We start from the raw sequence: 26637 nt of genomic DNA on the forward strand, positions 1-26637 counted from the left end.
GAGCATTCGAGAAGCCACTTCAAATTGCGAATGTGCTGGGATATATGTCTAGACAGAGCACTTCCAGCAAGGCTGGAGATAATTCAAGCCCTGATTTTGGATTTCAATGGATTTCAACAATATTGTGGAATATAAATCAGATCTAGAGACTTGAAAGTTGAAATTGAAGAGATTTGAAAGTCGTCATCAACATAACATAAGCATTTCGATAAACTCACAATAACATCTGCAAACCATGTGTATGTGACACATTTTATTTTATTATTTTACTAGGCAAGTCAGTTAAGAACAAATTCTTATTTTCAATGACTGCCTAGTGGGTTAACTGCCTGTTCAGAACAACAGATTTGTACCTTGTCAGCTAGGGGATTTGAACTTGCAACCTTCTGGTTACTAGTCCAACACTCTAACCACTAGGCTACCCTGCCAGCCCAATGATATTTGATTTGAAATTACTTAAAAATATTTCTATGCATAGGCCTAATTAGCAATGTTTTAAGTTAAAGGAGTGCATAATAAGATATCCTTTCCTTGTGGATCTACTATTGGTCACAGCTGGGAGAAGTCATTTATGCATCTAAAATAACATTGATCAATGACTTGAGGAATATGACCAGACATATTTTGTACCTGCCCATTACCAGTCAGTCAGTTGCTGGCTAATGTTGTTTGACCATGTTAGGGTAAGGATCACGGTCATGTGCACCCATTGTGGTCCATTCCATTATGGGAGTGATGGTGACCACATGTAAATGTCGCATCAGCATTTTCCCCCTCTCACAGAGGTGAAGAGAGTGTAGTCCCAAGAACCACAACATCTAGTCTTCACTCAACAAACACAAGGCTGCTGAACCAAACCCATACTGTCCCATACTGTCACATGGAATGACACTGGAGAGACGAAGCAGGTACGGGGAGTCAAACATTTAATATAGAACGGACATGGAAGGAGACAGGAACAGCGTCAGCAAACGAGTAATACAGACAAAGAACAATCAGGGAACAGAGCAAGGGAACTGACAAATATAGGGGAGGAAATAAACAGGTGATGAATGAGTCCAGGTGAGTCCAATATCGCTGATGCGCGTGATGAGGGAAGGCAGGTGTGTGTAATAGATGGCAGGAGTGCGTGATGCAGGGCAGCTTGGCGCCCTCAAGCGCCAGGGGGGGGGAGAGCGGGGGTAGACGTGACACATACAGCCTGGGCCTCTACTGCGGTGGCTAGGCCACATATAGTCAGGAGTCAAAGAGAGAGAAGATGAAGAGGTCAATAGAAAATAGAGGAAGAAAATGTAGAGAGCACCCGCTCAAAACGACTGTTGCTTCAGTAGTAGCAGCAGCTCTAGCACCTAAACCACCATCCTAAATACACAGTAGTCTCCAGAAACCATGTTTCATTCTAAACTAGACCGCCATCATCTATGACATACGTCTTGGCATGTTTGAGCTCGTAAAAAGTCCCTACTGAAACCATGAAATTATACAGGGGAGTCACTAGAGTCGTAGCCTGTACAGACCTAGTAGTAGTTTGAGATTGGTGTTCAAAGAGTTGAGATGTCAACTCATGAACTCCCTTCCCAACCAATCTTTCATTCATGGCGACTCATAGGAGAGCATGTCACAGTAAATCGCATCATGACACACTGCGGATGTTAGCCAACCTAATACCTGCCCTTCTAAATTACTATGCGTCATATGAGAAGTATTTCTGATGAATGAAAACATCAGGTCACGTCACAAGTCATGTCAGGTTGCCTTTAACATCATGAAGGCTAAAGTTGTCGCCACACCTATTAAAGTTGTTACAGCTCTGTTGATTAATGAAACGGAGTGTGTGTGAGTGTGTAGCAGCCTACAGGGGTTAATGAGACCACACATACACCTCGGTGTGTTTTCCAGCTCGTTATTGCTTCCACAGCAATACAGCCCTGTGAAGAGATCAAGTGATGGCTGGCCACTTCTGTTGTCTCAACTGCTCTGCTCTCTTCCTCTGTTCACACCTCCAGTGACACCCCGCAGACAAGCTCTATCCATGGGTGGCACTAGGCAGGACAGGCCTTGAGCAGAATATCATTAGTAGCCAACAAAGGTCTTACAAAATAGACAAAGCTATGTTTCTAGCTACAATCCAGGTTTTAGTGATCCATCGCCAGCGGGTCCTAATCCACTATTTGGAAAAGACACTGCTAAAGTGTAATTTACTGAAGTTATGAGGTTTTCATATAGCCTAGGTGCTGGTAGAGAGCTCCAGGGGGCACAGATTATACAGGGATTTCTCAAAAGTAATGTAGGCAATATCGGATAGTGCAATTCAATGAAGCATGACAAAGACAATGGGGGATGTAAAGAACATATCAGGTGCGACAACGTACAAGCCCAATCAGGTTAAGAGAGAGAGAAAAAAATTTCCAATGTAAGTATTAACATACAGTATGGTGGGCACAAGCTATGCATACATTTCCAACACTGATGACGCTTTGTCCTAAACACCACACATTCAAATCACATCACACTTCTTGACTTGTTTAGGCATGCTCGTGTCCCTAGAACCGTGTTAAGAGAGATGAACTCTGTCGATCACACCAGTAGAGCCAGAGAGAGAAATGCCTTCACAACCTTCACAGTTCCTCTCTCTCAAATCATAACTGTGGAAAGTAATGACTAAAGCAGCTGAGTCCTTCACCACCACCAGACAAAAGAGTGAAACTGTCCTATAAAGTTGTCAGAAGTTTACTTACAGTGTTGAAATACCAGGTTTTCTTGAAGGAGAGTCTCTTTTTGAGACTCATTATTCTCAGAGTCTGGTGTATGCTAACAGGCAGACAGATGTGTGTCTGAGCGCATACCTGAACACTCCCCACCCAAACGCTGCCACCATGTCTGTACAAGTCAGAGCGAGCCGGGGAAATTTGACGAGGTATCAGACAGGGGAAGCTCTGTTCCCCTATACTCCTGTGCTTTTTGTTACCGTGGCAATCCACACGAGCAATACAGTACAGCCGCTGCCACCATAGGGCGTTAGACTTTCAGATGAAATAACCCCCCCCCCCCCCCCCCTTGTTTCCAGACACAGTATTCTATATTCATTGCTTCGAGAAGGCTGGAGTCACTGCTAAATTGAAACCAGATTAATGTTCAATCAGATTTAGTATTTATTAACATCCTTACATTTCTGCTCCAGTTTTTTTATCCTCATCAGGTTGCACCAGTCAGCTATAATTTGTTCCACCATAACTATCAACTACAAAATCAATGGACAATTGCTATAACCAAGAAAACAACGTATGATTTCATGAAAAGAATCATGTCAACTATTTGACTGGTTCTACTAGCACAAAAGAGAAGGAAAATACGTTTCCAAACCTTTGGCATTGGAGTCGGACTGAGTCGCATTTCTGCTGCTTTTTGGCAATCTCTGGGATCTGCCTGCAGATTGCTTTGGACCCACTCTATTTTCCTTAACATGGGTGGCCCATTCTGAGGTTTTCCCATAGCTAATGGACAAGCCTGATTGCATTTAATTCCTCTCTAAACACTCGTTGCCTCATGACCTGAAAGTGCAGTGTAATCGTGCTTTCACATGCAGTACGTCTTAACATGCAAGATTTTAGGGTGGATTTTTTTCCTGTCCTAGTGCATTCAAACATGATCTATTATGGTCTACGCATTTTATGATTATATTAGGATCCCCCTTAGCTGCTTCTGATGCAGCAGCTACTCTTCCTGCGAGTCTATTCATGTTTATCAGTCAGGGACTGTTTCAAAAGAGTGAGAGCGAGAGAAGGGGGAAGAGAGAGAGGGTGTGTATAATAATAAATAACATCTGACAAGCTGTAATTAGAATCTGGTGAAAATAGACCAAATTAGTCAGACCCTAATGAATAATCAGAATAAAAACAGCCCTCCTGACCTCTTGACTCTTTCACATCTTGGGGTGGACAGTTCAGGGTTGGTGAGTTCATCTCAATTTAGCTCTGAGAATGTGTACAACTTCACACAACACAAACAAGCAGTAACCAATCAATATGTTTTGGTTTCACTTAAAGCATCTCTTTAGATCTGCTCCTCATCCAACTGTCATGCTTACCATTCTACCTTGCTGAATTACCTGGCTGTAAGAAGAAAGCCTTGCAGAAAATTGGCACAATTGATTACTGACATTTCCCAAAATGCCTTAGTCTGTCCCAACCATTGTCTTTTGGGTCCCAGGGCTTCTAATCATCAAACTGAAGGCATTTTATGATGAGACTCCAAAAGTGTACTTAATGACACTGAGCCAACATTCCCCACAACCAGAGCCAAATCAATTACTCAAATATTTCCTTTCCTCCCTATATCCTCCCTGTATTCCTATGCAAAAAACGAACACTCCGATGTCAACGAGACCCAGGCAGCACTGGTCGAGTTCTAAACAAATCAATTTCAAATTGAAGAAGACAACTAATCTCTGCCTGCTATCTTATGGCAGACAACAAACTATGCCTCCGAAAATAATTACAAGAGAAAGCCTTGGAAGCCACTTCCTTTTGAGGGAGGGAGGGCAAGGACGCAGCGACTGATAAGATGGAAGAGACATTTCCTCCACAACCGAGTGAGGAGAAGAGAGAGAAGAGAGACTCCTCTGGCGATATGCGACCAACTGAAGAAACCCCCAGACAGAGAGACAGCCTTGTGTTGTGTTCTTTAGAGATTATGACTTGTGTCCAAAAATGTTATTGGCGCGACAAAGCCACTGTAGGTCTGATACACACTGTGTATCATCAGCTCAGATGTGATGATGAGCTCATGAACGATGGTTAGATGACTGGCACCACAATGGTGGAACCAGCTTTCCCGATGCTAGGACAGCAGAGTCCCTGCCCATCTTCTGAAAAATTTCTAAAACAACACCTCTTCAAAGAGTATCGTCTTTTAAAAGAAATACACTGCTCAAAAAAATAAAGGGAACACTTAAACAACACAAAGGTAGCGGTCCTGCTGCTGGGTTGTTGCCCTCCTACGGCCTCCTCCGCGTCCCCTGATGTACTGGCCTGTCTCCTGGTAGCGCCTCCATGCTCTGGACACTACGCTGACAGACACAGCAAACCTTCTTGCCACAGCTCGCATTGATGTGCCATCCTGGATGAGCTGCACTACCTGAGCCACTTGTGTGGGGTGTAGACTCCGTCTCATGCTACCACTAGAGTGAAAGCACCGCCAGCATTCAAAAGTGACCAAAACATCAGCCAGGAAGCATAGGAACTGAGAAGTGGTCTGTGGTCACCACCTGCAGAACCACTCCTTTATTGGGGGTGTCTTGCTAATTGCCTATAATTTCCACCTTTTGTCTATTCCATTTGCACAACAGCATGTGAAATTTATTGTCAATCAGTGTTGCTTCCTAAGTGGACAGTTTGATTTCACAGAAGTGTGATTGACTTGGAGTTACATTGTGTTGTTTAAGTGTTGCCTTTATTTCTTTGAGCAGTGCACATAAAGAAAAATTGCAATTGTCTTTTCCTACTAGCACCGACTTTTTACAATTGTGATACGTGGTTGTCTCACCTAGCTATCTTAAGATGAATGCATGAAGGGCCTTTTACTGTCATTTAAGATCTTTCTAAATTTGCATGTAAACGGCAGCCATTGTCCCCCTGAGCTGATGTGTGTGGATGACGTGTATGTGTGTATGTATATATACAGTGCCTTTGGAAAGTATTCAGATCCCTTGACTTTTTTCATATTTTGTTACGGTACAGCCATATTCTAAAATTGATTCGATAATTTTTTCCCTCATCAATCTACAAGTTTTTGCTTAGTCACAATGACTAAGCAAAAACTGAAATATCACATTTATATTTATTATCATACAGCCTTGAGTCTTCTTGTGTATGAGGCTACAAGCTTGGTACACCTGTATTTTGAGAGTTTCTCCCATCCTTCTCTGCAGATCATCTCAAGCTCTGTCAGGTTGGATGGGGAGCGTTGCTGTACAACTATTTTTAGGTCTCTCCAAAGATGTTCGATCGGGTTCAAGTCCGGGCTCTGGAGCTGGTTTCAATCAAGGATCTCTTTGTACTTTTCTCCGTTCATCTTTCCCTCGATCCTGACAAGTCTCTCAGTCCCTGCCGCTAAAAAACATCCTCACAGCATGGATCTGCCACCACCATACTTCACCATAGGGATGGTGCCAGGTTTCTTCCAGGCATGACGCTTGGTATTCTGGCCAAAGAGCTCAATCTTGGTTTCATCAGCCAGAGAATAATGTTTCTCATGGTCAGAGAGTCCTTTACATGCCTTTTGGCAAACTCCAAGCACACTGTCACCTTCCTTTTATTGAGGAGTGGCGTCCGTCTGGCCACTCTACCATAGAGGCCTGATTGGTGGAGTGCTGCTGAGGTGGTTGTCCTTCTGGAGGATTCTCTCATCTCCACAGAGGAACTCTGGAGCGCCGTCTGAGTGACCATCCGGTTCTTGGTCACCTCCCTGACCAAGGCACTTCTCCCCCGATTGCTCAGTTTGGCCAGTCGGCCAGCTCTAGGAAGAGTCTTGGTGGTTCCATTTAAGAATGCCACTGTGTTCTTGGGGACCTTCAATGCTGCAGAATTGTTTTGGTATTTTGGTACCCTTCCCCAGATCTGTGCCTCGACACAATCAGGAGCTCTACGGACAATTCCTTCGAACTCATGGCTTGGTCTTTTCTTTGACATGTGTAACCGATGTGAAATGGCTAGCTAGTTAGCGGTGGTGCGCGCTAATAGCGTTTCAATCGGTGACGTCACTCGCTCTGAGACCTGAAGTAGTTGTTCCCCTTGCTCTGCAAGGGCTGCGGCATTTGTGGCGCAATGGGTAACGATGCTTCGTGGGTGACTGTTGTCGGTGTGTGCAGAGGGTCCCTGGTTCGAGCCCGGCGGGGGGACGGATTAAACTGTTACATTGATGCTGTTGACCCGGATCACTGGTTGCTGCGGAAAAGGAGTAGGTCAAAAGGTAGGTGAATGTAACCGATGTGAAATGGCTGGCTAGTTAGCGGTGGTGCGCGCTAATAGCATTTCAATCGGTGACGTCACTCGCTCTGAGACCTGAAATAGTTGTTCCCTTTGCTCTGCTTTTTATTTTGAATAAATTTGCAAACATTTCTAAAAACGTATTTTCGCTTTGTCATAATGGGGTATTGTGTGAAGATTGATGAGGAAAACTATATAAGGCTGTAACGTAACAAAATGTGGAAAAAGTCAAGGGGTATGAATACTTTCCGTATGCGCTGAAAAACTCCAAGCCCACAAATCACAAGGCTCGCTACAACAAAACCACCCAAATAAGATGACCCCAGATTTTCAAAACACTGCATGCAACCCTTCAGGATTTCTCTCTCTGTAGTGGGACTATTTTGGTGGAGACTAAGGGGGAGGAATCTGGGATAATTACAAGTTTCAGTTTGGGAAACCCATTCATTTTGTAATTGTGTGGGAGTGAAAGGGGGGAGAAAGCAGGACGAGGGTGTGGTAGCATCTTATGTGGCTAACTCTAACTCTGCACGCCCTCGAGGCTCATGGGAGGGGAGCGTCTCCTTCATCATAGTCAACTAGGATGTGAGGTAACCTGTGTCCTGTGTCTGAATATGTGTCTTGCATGGACCAGTTCAGTCTTCCTCAATGTTCCTCAACTGATTTACCCCAAAGATTATGTTTGCAGCTTAACGTTGAACACCACACACTGTACAGTAGGCCTGTTATGAAAGTCTGAGATTCCAGCTATGTTATCCAATCTATTCTAAATTAAGTTACCCATTTTTGATGGTTCCACCACACTGACATATCTGCATTCAGAGTGACACTAGTAATTACTTAATGGCGCGAATGTCATGCCTCAGAAGAAAATAAGGTGACTGTATATTTACGAAGGGTCAGGCGGGGTTAAATTGATATGGTCTCTAGAACAAGGAGGAAACACTCAGTTCTGACTGTTATGTAGCCTGGGCTTGGTGTGTCTGACCCTGAGAGAAGTGGGGCATCAGGAATGAGTAAGGTAAACATCTCCAGCGAGAGGAATGCGAACACAGTAACTCCTTGCTAACATGGCATCACCATCACTGCTGCCCTAGTATGGCCTGGCTAACACTGATTATATATATATATTTCACACAGTACCAGTCAAAAGTTTGGACACACCTACTCATTCCAGGGTTTTTCTTAATTTGTACTAATTTCTACAATTTAGAATAATAATGAAGACATCAAAACTATGAAATAACACAAATGGAATCATATAGTAACCACAAAAGTGATAAACATTTTTTATATTTGAGATTCTTCAAAGTAGCCACCCTTTGCCTTGATGACAGCTTTGCACACTCTTGGCATTCTCTCAACCAGCTTCACCTGGAATGCTTTTCCAACAATCTTGAAGGAGTTCCCACATATGCTGAGAACTTGTTGGCTGCATTTCCTTCACTCTGCGGTCCAACTCATCCCAAACCATCTCAATTGGGTTGAGGTCGGGTGATTGTGGAGGCCAGGTCATCTGCTGCAGCACTATATCACTCTTCTTCTTGGTCAAATAGCCCTTACACAGCCTGGAGGTGTGTCGGGTCATTGTCCTGTTGAAAAACAAATGATAGTCCCACTAAGCGCAAACCAGATGGGATGGCGTATTGATGCAGAATGCTGTGGTAGCCATGCTGCTTAAGTGTGCCTTGAATTATAAATAAATCACTGACAGTTTCACCAGCAAAGCACCCCCACACCATCACACCTCCTCCTCAATGCTCCACGGTGGGAACTACACATGCAGAGATCATCCGTTCACCTACTCTGCATCTCTCAAAGGCACAGCGGTTGAAACCAAAAACCTCATATTTGGATTCATCAGATCAAACAACAGATTTCCACCGGTCTAATATCCATTGTTTCTTAGCCCAAGCAATTCTCTTCTCCTTATTGGTGTCCTTTAGTAGTGGTTTCTTTGCAGCAATTCGACCATGAAGATCTGATTTATGCAGTCTCCTCTGAAGACCTGATGTTGAGATGTGTCTGTTACTTAAACTCTGTGAAGCATTTATTTGGGCTGCAATTTCTGAGGCTGGTAACTCATTTTTTATATTACAATTATTACATTTTTTTACCCATTTTTCTATTTCGTGGTATCCTATGGGTAGTTACAGTCCTGTCCTATCGCTGCAACTCCTGTACGGACTCGGGAGAGGCGAAGGTCGAGAGCCATGTGTCCTCAGAAACACAACCAGGTCAAGCCGCACTGCTTCTTGACACAACGCCTGCTTAACCCGGAAGCCAGCCGCACCAATGTGTCAGAGGAGGCACCATACACCTGGCGACCGTGTCAGCGTGCATTGCACCCGGCCCAACACAGGAGTTCCTGTCTCTGCGCGATGGGACAGGAACAACCCTCCCCTAACCCGGACGACGCTGGGCCAATTGTACGCCGCCCCATGGGTCTACCGATCATGGGCAGCTGCGACAGAGCCTGGACTCGAACCAGGATTTCTAGTGGCACAGAGCCACTGCGCAACTTGCGAGGCCTTGAGGCTGGTAACTCTAATGAATTTATCCTCTGCAGCAGAGGTAACTCTGGGTCTTCCTTTCCTGTGGCGGTCCTCATGAGAGCCAGTTTCATCATTGCGCTTGATGTTTTTTGCGACTGCACTTGAAGAAACTTTCAACAAGGCACACCTGTTAATTTAAATGCTTTCCAGGTGACTACCTCCTGAAGCTGGTTGAGAGAATGCCAAGTGTGCAAAGCTGTCATCAAGGCAAAGGGTGACTACTTTGAAGAATCTCAAATATAAAATACATTTTGATTTGTTTAGCACTTTTTTGGTTACTGCATGATTCCATATGTATTATTTCATAGTTTTGATGTCTTCACTATTATTCTACAATATAGAACATGGTTAAAAAAATGTAAAAAACCCTGGAATGAGTAGGTGAGTCCAAACTTTTGACTGGTACTGTATCCTTCGGAAAGTATTCAGTTCCACATGTTGTTACGTTACAGCCTTAATCTAAAATTGATTTAAAAAAAATAATACTCAGCAATCTACACACAATACACCATAATGACAAAGCGAAAACAGTTTTGTTAATTTATTAAAAATTAAAAACAGAAATATCTTATTTACATAAGTATTCATAACCTTTGCTATGAGACTCAAAGTTGAGCTCATGTGCATCCTGTTTCCATTGATCATCCCTGAGATGTTTCTACAACTTGATTGCAGTCGACCTGTGGTAAATTCAATTGATTGGGCATGATTTGGAAAGGCACACACCTGTCTATATAAGGTCCCACAGTTGACAGCGCATGTCAGAGCAAAAACCAAACCATGAGGTCGAAGGAATTGTCTGTAGAGTTCCGAGACAATTTTGTGTCGAGGCACAGATCTGGGGAAGGGTACCAAAAATGTCTGCAGCATTGAAGGTCCCCAAGAACAAAGTGGCCTCCATCATTCTTAAATGGAAGAAGTTTGGAACTACCAAGACTCTTCATAGAGCTGGCCGCCCGGCCAAACTGAGCAATCGAGGGAGTAGGGCCTTGGTCAGGGAGGTGACCAAGAACCTCATGGTCACTGACAGAGCTCCTCTGTGGAGATGGGAGAACCTTCCAGAAGTACAACCATCTCTGCAGCACTCCACCAATCAGGCCTTTATGGTAGACTGGCCAGATGAAAGCCACTCCTCAGTAAAAGGCACATAACAGTGCACTTGGAGTTTGCCAAAAGGCACCTAAACACTCACAGACCATAAGAAACAAGGTTCTCTGGTGTGATGAAACCAAGATTGAACTCTTTGGCATGAATGCCAAGCGTCACGTCTGGAGGAAACCTGGCACCATCCCTATGGTCAAGCATGGTATTGGCAGCATCATGCTGTGGGGATAGTTTTCAGAGGAACGGACTGAGAGACTAGTCAGGATCGAGGCAAAGAAGAACGGATTAAAGTACAGAGAGATCCTTGATGAAAACCTGCTCCAGAGCTCTCAGGACCTCATACTGGGGCAAAGGTTCACCTTCCAACAAGACAACGACCCTAGGCACACAGCCAAGATGTGGAGCAGCTTGTGGAGGAAATGCAGCTTCAGGACAAGTCTCTGAATGTCCTTGAGTGGCCCAGACAGAGCCCAGACTAGATCAATATCGAACATCTCTGGAGAGACCTGAAAATAGCTGTGCAGCGACGCTCCCCATCTATACTGACAGAGCTTGAGAGGATCTGCAGAGAAGAATGGGAGAAACTCACAAAATACAGGTGTGCCAAGCTTGTAGCGTCATACCCAAGAAGACTATATTTAATCAATTTTAGAATGAGGCTGTAATGTAACAAAATGTGGAAAATGCACTGTAACAGGAATGCACTGTAACAGGAATGGAGAAGGACTGGGCCTTGACATTGAGATAGTCCCATTCCCTGACTTCCTGAGTGTAATATTCAATTCTCAATTCTGTGATCTTGTGATCTAGTGCACGGTTGGTTCTACTGGTCAGAAGACAAGGGGGGACCGGAGTTTCGGTTAAGTCGGTCCCCTCAGGGGAAAGGCGAAGGGATGCAGTCATCTAGTTTATCCTCATCGGTATTTGGCATGGGGACAAGTTCGGGGCAGCTCTCAGAGAGGCAAAAATAGACGTTTCTGAAGGGAAACGGAGACTGAGTGGATTAGAGAGAGTTATGTGGATTGCTGTATAAAAATACACGGAAATATTACAATAAACTGGTCCCATCTAATCTAAATTAGATTTAGTAGTGTAAAGTACTACTTAAGTATTTTTTGTGGATATCTGTACTTCACTATTTATTTTTGACAACTTTTACTTTTACTGTCACATGTGCTCATTCTCCAGCCTCTAGGTCACCAGGCTGCTCGTTATGGCGCACACCTGTCACCATCGTTACGCGCACATGCGCGTCGTCAGACTCACCTGGACTCCATAATTTCCTTGATTACCTGCCCTATACATGTCACCCCCTTTGGTTCCTTCCCCAGATGTCATTGTTTCATGTATGCATGTATGCATGTATGTATGTTCAAGGTTCTTGTTTTGTATTATGGTCTGTTTATTTTATTAAAACACTCACTCCCTGAACTTGCTTCCCGACTCTCAGCGCATATCGTTACATTTACTTCACTACATTCCTAAAGAAAATAATGTACTTTTTACTGCATACATTTTCCCTGACACCCAAATGTACTTGTTATGTTTTGAATTAGCGGGACTGGAAAAAGGTCCAATTTACACACGTATCAAGAGAACATCCATGGTCATCCTACTGCCTCTGATCTGGCAGACTCACTAAACACAAAAACTTTGTTAATTATGGCTGAGTGTTGGAGTGTTCCCCTGGCTATCCATATTTTTTTTAAACATGAAAATTGTGCTGTCTGGTTTGCTTAATATGAACAATTTGAAATTATTTATACTTTTACTTCGATACTTAAGTACATTTTTGCAATAACATTTACTTGTGATACTTAAGTATATTTAAAACCAAATACTTTTAGACTATTACTCAAGTAGTATTTTACTGGTTGACTCACTTTTACTTGAGTAATTTTCTACTAAGGTATCTTTACTTTTACTCGTATGAACATTGGGTACTTTTTCCACCACTGCTTTTTCCATCCACATGCAGATCTATCCATCCTTTGAACCACCCACCCATCTTCCTTCTAGAGAGTTTGGCCCGCTGTAAAAAAAAAATGCTAAGAAAGAAATCGAACATACTGGTGCTAAGTAATCCAAGCATTCATATTTATATGCATCCTTTATCCACCCACCTATCCTTGCAATGTGTTCTGCCTTTTCGCTTAACCTCCTATGGGGAATGGGGAGAGTAAGCTGATCCCATTTTAGGGGCAACATCCACCTCTAGAAACACCATGACCACATTCCATGTGCTGCACGTTACAGCACAAACCACAGGTGTTGCTGCTTTCATCAACAGCAAGCGTGTAGCATGTTAAATTCACCTTTCCTCGGTTGCAACACTCACTACCGAGTTCCAAACTGCCTCTGGAAGCAACGTCAGCACAATAACTGTTTGTCAGGAGCTTCATGAAATGGGTTTCCATGGCTGAGCAGCCGTACACAAGCCTAAGATCACCAAGTGCAATGCCAAGCGTTGGCTGCAGTGGTGTAAAGCTCGTCGCCATTGGACGCTAGAGCAGTGGAAATGTGTTCTCTGGAGTGAAGAATCCCACTTCACCTTCTGGCAGCCCGACTGAAGAATCTGGTTTTGGCGGATGCCAGGAGAACGCTACCTGTCCGAATGCATAGTGCCAACTGTAAAGTTTGGTGGAGGAGGAATAATAGTGTGGGTCTGTTTTTCATGGTTCGGGCTGGCCCCTTAGTTCCAGTGAAGGGAAATCTTAACATTACAGCATACAATTACATTCCATACAATACTATGACTTCAACTTTGTGGATACAGATTGGGGAAGGCCCTTTCCTGTTTTAGCATGACAATGCCCCTGTGCACAAAGCGAGGTCCATACAGAAATAGTTTGTCGAGATCGGTGTGGAAGAACTTGACTGGCCTGCACAGAGCCCTGACCTCAACCACATCGAACACCTTTGGGATGAATTTGAACACAAAATTGAATTTGAACACTGCGAGTCAGGCTTAATCGCCCAACATCAGTGCCCGACCTCACTAATGCTCTTGTGGCTGAATGGAAACAAGTCTCCGCAGCAATGTTCCAACATCTAGTGGAAAGCTTTCCTAGAAGAGTGGGCTGTGGGGGGACAAACTCCATTTTAATGCCCATGGTTTTGTGGCACAGTTGATAGAGCACGGTGCTTGTAACAACAGGATCGTCGGTTTGAAAAAGTATGTATACAGTACTGTAAGTCGCTTCAGATAAAAGCATCTGCTAAAAGGCAAACATTATATACCCTACATACTATATTTCAGTCCATTGATATGGGTTGACAGGTTTTTGAAATATCTCCTGAGAAGGAATGTTAGTGCAGGGCTCTCACAATAGCATCGGAGAGAAACTGGTCTAACAACAATCTATGTTAATTACATCCATGGTGTTAAGGAGACAGAACCTTGGCACCGTTTCTCGACGTTCTCTGCCAACACAAGGCCAAAGATACCAACAAACGCAGTAATTCCCTGCATCGTTGAACAACCACATTCTCTTTTCCCACACTACTTCAAACATGACACCCCCTCTTACCCAATGTCAGGGTTGTGCGGGAACATGCCCATGCAATACAGTCACAGGTGTGAGGTAAATTTTGTATTTTATAAGAATAAAAGTGTACCAGTTTCTCTCTCGGACATGTCTAAACTGTTTCCTTTGATGATAAACAGAGTTCTAGTTCCACGGTTTTCCTTCATTAAGTAACTTCCACACGCTTGGCAAGGGATGTACTGCAAACAAATCAGTATGAAGGAAAGTGTTAATAGTAAAAGGAAGCAAGGAAGGTAAAAATAGCGTAGATGGCCTTAGAGCTGGATCACACTGCTTCATTCCCAGAGCCTTCCTGAATCCCTGATAGGAGGTTGTCCAACACAGACAGATAGATGGAACAACAGCGCGCTGACTGTTGCAAAGTAATTCAATAAATCTCGACAACAAACCTTGGTACTTGACAGCTAAGGGATTCATCCCCTCTTCTATCACTCTTCTCGGTTTCCGGGTGAGGTTTTGGGTTGGGCAACAAGGGACAAGGGTGGGGGGCATTGTAGTTCACAGAAATAAAGATATATAGGATAGGATACGAACCCAATTTAGAGGAAAGGTTTAGGGGAAGGGTTGGGGATGAGGACGGGATACAGACCCGGTTTAGGGGAAGGCTTTTGGGTTGGGGAGGGGATAAACAACTTTATTAAAATAGAAAGAAAAGGTATGGACAACTCTACTCTTCTAGATGCCGAGGGAGGGATTGCTTCAATACATACTGAGACCCTAGACACTGGGCCTGATTGGACAGCTCAGAGCATCTGCTCTTTTTTGTCCATATAAACACATGGATGGGTGGGAGAAGCAAGGCAGACCAGGAGCAAGGAAGGAGGGTGTGGTCAAAGCAAGGCATCCACCCAGCCTAAATGGATTTAAAGGTGCTGTTGAGAAAACTATTGACTATATGTTCAACTATTGTTCTTTCCCAACATGATTTTATTTAAAACAAACTATATTAGGATAAAAGATAAAAGCACGTAACTATGAGAGGGGGTAGGATATGAACCCTTGTTAGGGTAAGGGATGGGGTTTGGGTGGGGGGTGATAGAGGATATGAACCCGGATAAGGGTAAGGGATGGGGTTTGGGTGGGGGGTGGTAGAGGATATGAACCCGGATAAGGGTAAGGGATGGGGTTTGGGTGGGGGGTGGTAGAGGATATGAACCCGGATAAGGGTAAGGGATGGGGTTTGGGTGGGGGGTGGTAGAGGATATGAACCCGGATAAGGGTAAGGGTAGATGGTAGGGGAAAGGGTTAGATCAATAAATTATTCATATTGTTTTTATGTTTTTATAAAATAAAATATGGCAATGTATGATTGGAGTCAGTTGTGCATGGCTATGTCAGAGATAGAGGGATATGTTGGGTCAGTTTTCAGCCTAGTAGCATGTTGGACATGGGTGTGTCTGTGGTCCATTCGGCCTCTTCCACAGCTTCCTTCAATGATGGGTTATTGACGGCTTTGTTAATTAACTTCTGACCAATGACCGAATGTCTGTCTTTGATTGTGTGTCCAGATATGCAGTGGGTGAAATTATTACCGGTTGGTAGTCTGCAGGCCATATTTATAGCTATTTTTTGGGTTGTCTGTAGCCAATTCATCTGCTGTGGTGAGGCTATTATCCAGGCTGGTAGGGCATATTCAAAGAGAGATCATATATAGCTGATATAAACTTTCAACATTGTCTGCGGTGGGGCTCCATATTTTCTTCCGCACAGGGTTTTTAAGTGGTGAGTCTTTTTCATCCCTCTCTCTCTATGTTCGCTATATGTGTTGTCCAGTGCATGTTCTTCTGAAAAGTGATGCCATGGAATTTAGACTCTTTTTCAACTTGTATTACTTCGCCATAGAGCTTGAGGTCTAAGAGGACACATTGGGTCTTAGTGGGTTCAACTTTACGCGTCACATGTTAAACCATGTCTCTATCTCTTGAATAGACTGCTGGAGCTGGACCAGTAGCAGAGGTCGTCAGCAAACTGTGAGACTTGACCTATGGTGGGTGGGGGGTTAATAGATGTCTGACATGTATAACAGAAAGAGTAGTGGACTTAAGACTGCCCCCTGTGGGACAATTGCTTCATGGGTAAATGGTGGGGATATTGCTGTGGAGACCTTTAATTGTGTGGTTGTGGAGGAAGCTGGTGATGATGTTTCTGATGGAGGGTCATAGTTTAAGACTGGAGTCTGCAAGTTGAAATCACAGTCCATTATTCCACATAATGTCTTCTGAAAGTCTTAGAATGTTATCTGTGGTTGATCTTGTTTTTCTGAAGCCAGCCTGATGGACTCCATGAAGGCCCATTTCCTCAGTGTGGCTGCTCAGTCTTTGGGTGAGTAATCTCTCAAACAGCTATCCAACACTGCTGCGGAGGCTGATTTGTCTGTAGCTTGTGACGTTGTATGGGTCTTTACCAGGTTTGTGAATCATTATAACAACTGCAGATTTCCGAGGAAGGGGGAAGTGGCCGTGGGTGAGACATGAGGGAAAGAGGTTGGAAAGGAGGTGCAGGTATTCATCGGGTGCTTGTTTGATGAGTGTGCTGTCAACATTGTCTTCCCCAGATGCTTTGTTTTTCTTTTTTTTCAGATGGATTTTAGTTTCTTCAATAGTGAGGGATCGGGTGAGAGGATGGTCTACTGGTGTCGGGAGAGAGGTTTGTTTTTCCATTCTTGGTCAAAGAGAGGGTCATTGGGGTAAGAGTGGACATTTTGTAGGTGGTTTCTGAATAGTATTGCTTTGTTAACTTCTATGAGTTGGTCTTGGGACTTCAACACAGGAATGATATTGTTGGTTTTGTTTCCGTTAATGCCTTAGATTTTTTACCAGAAGGTCACGGGGTTGGTGTCCCGATCTAGCTGGTGGTAAAAGGCAGTCCACTGTTTCTGTTTATGAAGGGTGAGTTGATGTACATTATGATTCTGTAGCCAGTTAACTTCTGTTTTCAAGTTTGGTGCTCTTGTTCTGATTAAATCACTCCAGACCTTTCTCTTCTGCTTGATAAGGCTGAGGATGTGTGGTGGGAGTTGTTGACTTGGTGGTAAGAGAAATAGTCTCTATCGGGCCTGAATGAGGACACTCCCGAGCCTCTCAGGCAGCTGGTCCAGCTCCTTGGTGTTCTGTGTTGCTGCTGCAATGTTTGTTATGCATTTTCTCTATTTTTCCCAGTTTGCTTTCTTGTAGTTGTATCTTTGCTTTGCAGGTGCTTGTTGAAGTTGGAGGGAAAAGGAGGCAAGGACAGAAAGGGGGTCACTTCCCACGTCATGACTGACGGAGAAGGTGAGGAGTTTAGCAACCAGGTCCGGGGAGCAGAGGACAAGGTCAAGGATGTCTGCAGTGGAGGTGGAGGAGGAGTGGATGTGTGCGGGCTCATCAATGTTGAGCATGCTCAGGTTTGTGTTGTTGAGGATGTCCCTTAGTACTCTTCCCGAGTGGTTTGTTGTGTTACAGTTATATTTGGTATGGCAGTTGTTGGCTGTGAGAGCAGTGAACCGTTTTTGAGAGGGTGTTCTTGAGGTTGGACAGTATATATTGGCTATCAGGGGAGCTGTGTGTGCATTTAAAACTACTTTTGCTGCAGTTTACACATTTTGGTTAATTTCTTCTTTTGTGAGATTAAAAACAGCTTCAGAGTACTCAATGGCTTCCTTTAAGAGTCATGGAGAGCATAAAAATACACAGCGACAGTCTTAACTCTTAACTTTTAAACACCTTTTATAGCCTAACTGCATTTCAAATCAGATGGCTACTCCAACAAATGTTTTACATGTTAACATCAGAAGCATAAGGAGAAACAAACAGGAGCCGATACAACTTCTTTCAGAGAAGCAAACCAGCATCGCCTCATCAACAAAACGTTTTGAAGTACTAATACAAGATTACTCATTCTTGGCTTTAACATTTTAAGAAAGGATCAACCAGAGGGATGCAGAGTGGGTGTGGCACTGCTCATAAGAATTACCTCCTTTTTTCAATTTTCGCCTAAAATGACATACCCAAATCTAACTGCATGTAGCTCAGGCCCTGAAGCAAGGATATGCATATTCTTGGTACCATTTGAAAGGAAACACTTTGAAGTTTATGGAAATGTGAAAGGAATGTAGTAGAATATAACACAATAGATCTGGTAAAAGATAATACAAGGAAAAAAACAACCGTTCTTTTGTATTTTTTTTGTACCATCATCTTTGAAATGCAAGAGAAAGGCCATAATGTATTATTCCAGCCCAGGTGCAATTTAGATATTTGCCACTAGATGGCATAAGTGTATGTGCAAAGTTTTAGACTGATCCAATGAACCATTGTACTTCTGTTCAAAATGTTGTATCAAGACTGCCCAAATGTGCCTAATTTGTTTATTAATAACTTTTCATGTTCAAAATGTTGTACTCTCCTCAAACAATAGCATGGTATTCTTTCACTGTAATAGCTACTGTAAATTGGACAGTGCAGTTAGATTAACAAGAATTTAAGCTTTCTGCCAATATCAGATATGTCTATGTCCCGGGAAATGTTCTTGTTATTTACATCCTCATGCTAATCACATTAGCCTATGTTAGCTCAACCGTCCCATGGAAGGGACACCGACCCCGAAGAAGTTTTAAGCATTTCTTCGTCTCCGAATGTTTTTTTCAGGTCCTCATGCAGGCGAGTGGTGTTTTTAAGAAGCTGTGAGCCAGAGAGGCTTGGTGTCGTGGGATGGCTGGTAGTGGCGGTGCTGGTGGGGTTGATGGTGTTAGCAGTAGCAGTAGTGGGCTTGGTCGTGGTGAGGGCTAGATAGGTATACATCTTTCCCACTAGGCAGTTAGCTAGATGTTGTTGACAAATTATATCATGGTTTTGGTATGACGGTGATGACATCATTAAGCTGTGAGCTGCATGTATAATAACAACCCAAACACTTGGTAAGTGTGGGAGTACACAGTACTGTATTTCTGCCCTCGGTTGGTCAGATGTTACTTTCCTTCTATGGTCACGAGGCGGTCGAACAGCGAAGTCAGCAACCACTTTCACATCTGGTTGTTTGGTCACTGAGTTTCCATCTTCTGAGTTCTGCAGCTATATTAAATCAGGACTTGTTGGCCATGTTAACGTAACAGTCCAAGGCAGCTAGCCATTTTTCGGGTCCGTGGGCAGAGAGGCGGCATATTTAATGCAATGCAACCTCTGCAGGAGGAGAAAAAAGTACACCACTGTCGAGAGATTTAGAAAATGTCCGCTTTACATCCCATAATACTGTGCCTGAGGACACATTTCGTTCCACCCACACTCCGACGCTGGTGCCCTGTGATGTCAGCGAGATAAAAGCGTGTCGAGCTCTTCCTTCAACTGCTAATCCCCCCAAGAACACACTATTTCTGCACCGCATTTCAAGTCACAACATCAGCATCATACACTGAAGAAAAATGGAACATGTAACAATTTCAAAGATTTTACTGAGCTACAATTCATATAGGAAAATCTGTCAATTGAAAAAAACATTTTTAGACCATAATCTATGGATTTCACATGACTGGGATTACAGAATACAGTATCTCTGTGCAATCAAATTTCCATGGATAAAATGCAATGGTGTTCATTGTCCATAGCTTATGCCTGCCCCTACCATAACCGTACCACCACCATGGGGCACTCTGTTCACATCAGAAAACCGCTTGCCCACACAACGCCATCTGCCCGGTACAGGTGAAATAGGGATTAATCCGTGAAGATGAATCAGCGTGCCAGCGGCCATCGAAGGTGAGTATTTGCCCACTGAAAAAGTTGGTTACAACGCCAAACTGCAGTCAGGCCAAGACCCTGGTGAGGACGACGAGCACGCAGATGTTTTTGACAGTTGGTGTAGAAATTATTGGGTTGTGCAAACCGTTTCATCAGCTGTCCATGTGGCTGGTCTCCGACTATCCCGCAGATGAAGAAGTCGGATGTGGAGGTCCTGGGCTGGCGTGGTTACACATGGTCTCCGGTTGTGAGGCCGGTTGGACGTACTGCCAAATTTTCTAAAATGACGTTGAAGGCGGTTTATGGTAGAGAAATTAACATTAAATTCTCTGGCAACAGCTCTGGTGGACATTCCTACAATCAGCATACGAGTTGCACTCTCCCTCAAAACTTGAGACATCTGTGGCATTGTGTTGTGTGACAAAACTACACATTTTATTGTCCTTTTATTGTCCCCCGCACAAGATGCACCTGTGTAATGATCATGCTGTTTAATCAGCTTCTTGATATGTCACACCTGTCAGGTGGATGGATTATCTTGGCAAAGGAGAAATACTCACAAACAGGGATGTAAACACATTTGTACAAGCAAATTTAGAGAAATCCGCTTTTTGTGCGTATGGAACATTTCTGGGATCTTTTATTTCAGCTCATGAAACATGGGACCAACACTTTAAATGTTGTGTTTATATTTTTGTTCAGTATGCCAAACCCAATCCAGTTGTATACTATACATACAAGGCATTTTCTATATATGGCTCGTATCCAATACATTTAGATTCGAATAGAACATCTAGCCCAACAACATAGCCTTCATATTCATAAAGGTTGCTATAAGACAAAAATAGATCGAAGAGAACATATATACGAAAAACACTTGTGCCACCACTGCCAGTAGTAACGTTAACAAAGGTTCCTTTAAGACAAAACGGACAGACTGTCTAAGAGCAGGGGGTGAATCACAGTAAAGTGTTATAGGAAACTGAGAGGGGCAGGGCAAAACCACATACAGCCACATCAAGTTCAAACTCAACTCAAGTGGCTATAGGCAACCCTAAAAATTGTAATGTTCTCCACGTAGGTTGGGTCTGATTTCGGGTTGACAACGTCTCCAACTCTAATTCCTCCACACCAAAACTCTGCTTCACTCCTCCAAACGACACTAATTCATTTGAAATGGGTCACTAGCCAAGGGACCCCAAACACAGCGCCGCTCAGTCAACAGTTCATAATGAACGCTTCATGAGAATCAACGACGAGAAAAATCGCTCATCACTTCACAAACCCCTTTTAGTATGATGCCTGATTTAAATTCAGTTTGTGTCCCCGGTCCCAGGATTCAGGAAGCGGGACAGTATCTCTGTATACAACGACACAGTGTGTCACATAGCCACACATGCGAGATCCGTTGGAGGCTGGAGCTGATCAAAACATTCCTCTGAAGGAGCACACAAGCTAACCACTGTGAGCCACTTAAACACTCAAATATGAGAGAAAGAGCCCAAAGAAGGCATGAAAGCTGTCAGGGAGACACTGGAAGACACCACAGCACAGCACAGGCAGCATTCCTGTTCAATAAGCATGAGCTGCTGTATGAAAGCAAAAGGATGATAGAGGGATAGATAGAGAAGAGAGAGCGAACAAGATATACACATGCTCAATGAGGTAGAAGACTTACAGAGTTGAGAGTTAAAGTTTTCTCCATGTATGGAGCTGTGTGCAGCGTGTGTTTGGCTTGTCTTCAGCGCTGCTGCAGCTCCACACGCCCGGTGTGTGTAAACAAGTCCATCCGCAGGCGCGCTCTGCGGTGTGTGTGTGTTTGCAGCCAGGGAGAGCTCAACTCAGGGACAGTGCAGGAACGCCCAAGATCCTGACAGCTACTGAGAGTTCAAACGATCTCTCTCTCTGCTGCTGCTGTGGCTTGCTTCCTCTTTCCCTCTTTCCCTCTCTCTACCCTCCCTCCCTTTACCTCTCTATTTCTCTGTGACTCCCTCTCCCTCCTCTGTCTTCATTCCTCCTCACCGTTCCTGCTACGCCCACAAAGTAGATGTCAGAACTACGCTATCCAGCCTATGATATGAGGGGGAAACACAAAACCTTAGACTAACAGATATGGGAGCACCTTCAACTCTTTGCACACACATGTCATAGGTACACAAAATAGCATATACTCACAAGCATTCCTTCACACCATTTGCAATGCATTCGTACACAGACCACAGAAACGCACAGACACTACAAACAGAAACGCTCCATGTTATCTCAGAAGTTTGTGAACTGTGTTGTGCTTGCTTGATTTGAGTCAGAAATTAAAGCCTGAGATGAGGAAGGAACCGGCTCGGGTGCAAGGGGGGGGGGGGGGGGGGCGGCAGGTCTTTGACAAGTGTGCGGAAAAACAAATAGAAGAGATACAAAGCGCCACATTCTTTAACATGCCCAAACAAAAAGGGGGTTTGGCAAAGCTCCAGTGTGCAGCGAGCCGCTCCTATCGCTCTAACCCCACACACACAAAATACAGTGCCTTCAGAAAGTATTCACGCCCCAAGACTTTTTCCACATTATGTTGTGTTACAGCCTTAATTTAAAATGGATTAAATGTTGATGTTTGTGTCACTGGCCTACACACAATACACCCCATAATGTCAAAGTGGAATTATGTTTATAGACATTTTTACAAATTAATTTAAAATGAAAAGCTGAAATGTCTTGAGTCAATAAGTATTCAACTCGTTTGTTGTGGCAAGTGTAAATACATTTAGGAGTAATTTGATTAACAAGTAACATAATAAGTTGCATGGACTCACTGTGCAATAATGGTGTTTAACATGATTTTTGAATGACTACCTCATCTCTGTACCCCATACATACAATTATGTGTAAGGTCCCTCAGTCATGAATTTCAAACACAGATTCAACCACAAAGACCAGAGGTTTTCCAATGCCTCACAAAGAAGAGCACCTACTGGTAGATGGGTAAAAATAAAATAAAAAGCAGACATTGAATATCCCTTTGAGCATGGTGAAGTTATTAATTACACTTTGGATAGTGTATCAATACACCCAGTCACTACAAAGATACAGGTGTCCTTCTTACTCAGTTGCCAGAGAGGAAGGAAACTGCTCAGGGTATCACCTTGAGACCAATGGTGACTTTAAAACAGTAACAGAGTTTTTTTTAACTGAGGTTGGATCAACAACATTGTAGGTACTCCAAGATACTAACCTAAATGACACAGTGAAAAGAAGGAAGCCTGTACAGAATTTTAAAAAAAATCCAAAACATGCATCCTGTTTGCAATAAGTCACTCAAGTAAAACTGCAAAGAATGTGGGAAAGAAATTAACTTTATGTCCTGAATATGTTTGGGGCAAACCCAACACAACTCTTCATATTTTCAAGCATGGTGGTGGCTGCATCATGTCATGGGTATGCTTGTCATCGGCAAAGGACTAGGGAGCTAAGCACAGGAAAAATCCTAGAGGAAGACCTGGTTCAGTCTGCTTTCCAACAGACACTGGAAGACAAATTCACCTTTCAGCAGGACAATAACCTAAAACACAAGCCCAAACATACACTGGAGTTGCTTACCAAGACAACATTGAATGTTACTGAGTGGTATAGTTACAGTTTTGACTTAAATTGGCTTAAAAGAGCCTCCCGAGTGATGCAGCGGTCTAATGCACTGCATCGCAGTGCTTAAGGCGTCACTAGAGACCCGGGTTCGATCCCTGGCTGCATAACAACCGGCCGTGACCGGAAGTGCCATAGGGCGGCGCACAATTGGTCGTCCAGGTTAGGGGAGGGTTTGGCGGGGGGGGCTTTACTTGGCTCATCGCTTTCTAGCAACCCCTTGTGGCGGGCCAGCTGCCTGCAGATTGACTTCGGTCGTCAGTTGAACGGTGTTTCCTCCGACGCATTTGTGCGGCTCGCTTCTCGGGTAAGCAGGCGGGTGTTAAGAAGCGCGGTTTGGTGGGTCATTTTCGGAGGACGCATGACACGACCTTCGCTTCTCCCGAGCCCGTTGGGGAGTTGCAGCGATGAGACAAGATCGTAATTGGATATCACAAAATTGGGGAGAAAAAGGTGGTAAAAAAAAGAAGAAAGAAAACATTAATATTAAAATAAATAAACATTTTAAATTAAATTAAATAAATCGTCTTGAAAATCATTGTACCATCTAAACCGCTGTGAAATATATTTTCCACAACCAAAAGTTTAGCTGTTTCTGCTGGTTTACAAAACCGAAAGTAAACTTCTTAGTTTCTTAGACTTGCTTTCAAGTAGAATGATAGATCTATAACTCACATTTCTATGTGATTTTGGTCGGGTCGCCCAAAAAGTTCCATATTGCCACTAAGAGAGCTTGAAGAATATTGTACAATTTAGGTGTGCAAAGCTCTTAAACCATGTTCACATTGGCAGTTTGAAGTGACTCAAATCTTATTTATTTGCATATCCGATTGAAAAATCTGTTATTTTTCCTGCAGTCTGAACAGCCAAAAAGCACATGGAATCGGATATTTCAAGCCACATTTCAAACCACTGTTGTAGGTTGTTTGAAGTCAGATACAAATCTGATTCCTGTGTCTGAACGGTCAAATCTAATTTATTTGCCCTCAAGTGGTTTTTAGACCGTTATTCGGCATATCTTGTTCTTGCTAGCTACTCTGTTGACAGTTTGACAAGAGCATGTGGTAGCTAACTAGCTTGTTACTGTTTACAAACAAATTTGTGAATTTGCTAGAAAGCTAAACAGCGACCTAGCTAGCTAGTTGACTGCTGTGGCTAGCCAAAAAGGACTCGTTTTGAAAGTTGGATCCTCTTATCCTTTGAGGCTTTAAAATGGGTTCTTACCCTATGATTTTGAACATTCAAAACAACTGGGAAATGTCCATGGCCGGCATTGTTGTCACCTTAGCTTGCTACATAACTAATACCTTAGCTCGCTACATTTGCACAAGCATCACCACCAACCTTTGCTAGGTATTGCTCCGCCTTATCTCAGCTCACTGGTCACCATAGCAATACCCACCCGTAGCACGCGCTCCAGCAGGTATATTGCACTGGTCATCCCCAAAGCCAACACTTCCTTTGGCCACCTTTCCTTCCAGTTCTCTGCTGCCAATGACTGGAACGAATTGCAAAAATCACTGATGTTGGAGACTTATATCTCCCTCACTAACTTTAAGCGTCATCTGTCAGAGCAGCTCACCGATCGCTGCAGCTGTACACAGCCCATCTGTAAATAGCCCATCCAACCAACTACCTACCTCATCCCCATATTTGTTTTTGTTTTTCTGCTCTTTTGCACACCAGTATTTCTACTTGCACATCCTCATCTGCACATATATCACTCCAGTGTAAATTGCTAAATTGTAATGACTTCGCCACTATGGCCTATTTATTGCCTTACCCCCTTACTTCATTTGCACACACTGTATACAGATTTTTCTATTGTGTTATTGACTGTACTTTTGTTTATCCCATGTGTAACTCTGTGTCGTTGTTTTTGTCGCACTGCTTTGCTTTATCTTGGCCAAGTCGCAGTTGTAAATGAGAACTTGTTCTCAACTGGCCTACCTGGTGAAATAAAGGTGAAATAAAATAATAAATCAGCCTACACCACTGCACACACACCCGTCGTTACTATGACAACTAGTGTAGCCATGTCAGCAAATGACTGCTGTCTGAACACGCACAAATCCGATTTGGTCACTTGTAACTTGCTGTTTGGACAGTCAGTAGTCCAAAATGTATTTAAAAAACTAACCTGAATTGAGCATTAAGGCTTGCAGCGTGAACAAGGCTTTAGAGACTTACCCAGAAAGACTCACAGCTGTTATCACTGCCTAAGGTGATTCTAACATGTATTGACTCAGGGGTATGAATACCTATGTAAATGAGATATTTCTGGATTTCTGTCATTTTGAATTCAGGCAGTAAAACAACAAAATATGGAATACATCAAGGGTTATGAATACTTCTGAAGGCTCTGTACATCAACCACTGATCATCACAGTCCTCTGCTGAGACCAAACAGCAACCAGGAAAATCACCAGATTAGGCTAGCCGACAGGACAATCTGGGGTAGCTACGTGTCAGAGGCTCTGTGATGTGCGGAAAATATAACAGCGTTTACCGATTCCTGACTCCTATTGCCACTGCTCTGACGCACACTACTGACCACGGAAAAAGAAACAGGGCCCCGGCTTCCTGAGCATCAAACGGCGAGAGGTTATCCACAGGCAGGGGTCTCGCCACAACGCTGCTGGAAGGGTCTACCAGGGTCCCACGGTGTCCGCTCATGTCCAGATGTGTGCAGTGACCAATGGCGGCTTATCACATTTTGGATTCGCACAGCGTGAGAAAAGGGCTCAACAACATCCTAAGGAGCCGAGGAAGGAACTTTAGGAGTCAGGAGGGTAGTCGTAGGAAAAGCTCCCCTCAAAAAACACCTTCCAATCCCTGTGTAATGGGATATTCCAATATGATGCAAACTACTTAATAAACATGTGTGTTCACCTTTGCTTCTGGAGAGGCTGAGATACAATGACACTTGCTATTTATATGGAGAGGAACAACTAACAACATAGGAAATCTTACAGTTTGAGTGTAAAACTCCTTTGATGTAGCTTGTACTTCATGCCCCAGTTTGTCATTCCATATTTTTTCTTTACGGAATGCCTGCCAAAGGGAGGCTCTCACTTTCCTTATCATAAAAGAGCAGATTACT

General features: G+C 43.5%; 1 protein-coding gene across 3 annotated transcripts in view; it reads right to left on the reverse strand.

Annotated features, from left to right (window-relative positions):
* LOC139561855 (regulator of G-protein signaling 12-like) overlaps window positions 1-26637 on the reverse strand; it is a 65893-nt gene that overhangs the window by 28415 nt on the left and 10841 nt on the right. The gene's annotated exons all lie outside the window — the stretch shown is intronic.

This window comes from Salvelinus alpinus, chromosome 31 (assembly GCF_045679555.1).
Source record: "Salvelinus alpinus chromosome 31, SLU_Salpinus.1, whole genome shotgun sequence".
Lineage (NCBI taxonomy): Eukaryota > Metazoa > Chordata > Actinopteri > Salmoniformes > Salmonidae > Salvelinus > Salvelinus alpinus.